Consider the following 1,668-nt stretch of genomic DNA (forward strand, 5'->3'; position numbering starts at 1 on the left):
ACGGTGATAGTTTATGCCAGTGACTGGGCAATCTTAGCAGCTCTGGTACAAGAACATGAGGGAATCTGTCATCCAGTCACCTTCGTCAGCCGGACACTGAAGCCGAATGAACTGAACTACGGAGCGGTGGAGAAAGAGATACTCGCGCTCCTGCGCGTGTTGGATCTGAGCTACAACCTGCTAGTGGGAAGATCCATCCGAATCCTGACTCGACACTCTACGCTAGCATGGCTGTTCAAGTCGGCCGGGCTACAAGGACGTTTGGGACAGTGGGCAGCTTTACTCTCGCCTTGGACACTGGAGATTGTAAAATGTTCGAAAGGGGAAGACGAGATCCTGGGAGTTTTGGCCGCGAGCATCACTCCTCGAGGTAAGATGAATGAGGCGCTGACTAGAATCGCTCCTAAGAAAGAGCCCAAACGCCAGGTCCAGATCCCGATCCCGACGGTACAGGTGGATGAGGATCTGTACGTCCTGAGTTTCGATGGATCCGCTCGTGTACTTTCAAGGGCCCGAACTATACTGACCCAATTAAAACTGGGTCGTTGGCGCTAGATCCGGATGAAATCCAGGCGTGGATCCAACCGGATCCGGTATCTAGCCCAGATTCAGGTGTACACTGAAAGGGTGGACCCAGCCCAGATCCAGGTGTACACTGCAAGGGTGGATCCAGCCCAGATCCAGGTGTACACTGAAAGGCTCTGACTAGATTTCTCAACCGACGAGGGAATGTTATAGACATTGTTAACGGTGTAGAGGTGTTGGAACGAAGCTTGGGCCTGAACGGAGTGACTTCTGCACTTGAGCGGAAGAAGGAAGATTCGAAAGTGATTGATTTATCGGGGCTTACACTGTCCTCACTACCTAGGTCATCCAATCATTCTACTCGTCCAATCATTGGTGGCATAAACAACGTACCATAATCACAGCGGGATCGTATTGGACCGGTTCAGGTTGACCGGTTAATGGGTACAACTGGTACACAGTACCAAGACCAGCAACCCTCAATACGCCCCCTCAATGCGAACACGCGTGGATACCGAGAGCCGCTGCTAGGTCCATGTGACGAGGCCCTGGGAGCGCCTTCGTCATGATGTCAGCCAGCATCACAGAAGTCTCGCAATACTCGAGCTTGACTTCACCACGCTTGACTTCATCGCGGATGTGGTGGTACTTGATGTCGATGTGCTTGGCGCGGCCGTGGTTCACAGGATTCTTTGTCATCTTGATGCACGACTGGTTGTCTTCTTGGATCTTGAGGTCGGGTCCAGTCTCATTGGCAGCTGCTAATATCTCGCACAGTAGGCGATGAATCCACTTGCCTTCTTGAATTGCCAGACTTAGCGCGATGTACTCCGCTTCGCTCGTAGACAGCGAAACACTTGACTGCTTCTTGCTGCCCCAGCTCACTGGCGCACCCATCAGCATGAACGTGTAGCCGGAAGTCGACTTGCGGTCCGCGAGGTCACCAGCCCAGTCTGCGTCAGAGTATCCGCGAAAGTCGATGTTGTTACCCGGTTTGTAGCAGATTCCATGCGTCTTGGTGCCTTGCAGGTAGCGAAAGATACGCTTGACCGCAACCCAGTGTTCTTCTTGGGGATTCTCCATGAAGCGCGACACATAGCCCACCGCGTACGCAATATCTGGACGCGTCGCGGTCATCAGGTG

Source organism: Phytophthora infestans, genomic scaffold (genome assembly GCF_000142945.1).
Source record: "Phytophthora infestans T30-4 supercont1.16 genomic scaffold, whole genome shotgun sequence".
Lineage (NCBI taxonomy): Eukaryota > Oomycota > Peronosporomycetes > Peronosporales > Peronosporaceae > Phytophthora > Phytophthora infestans.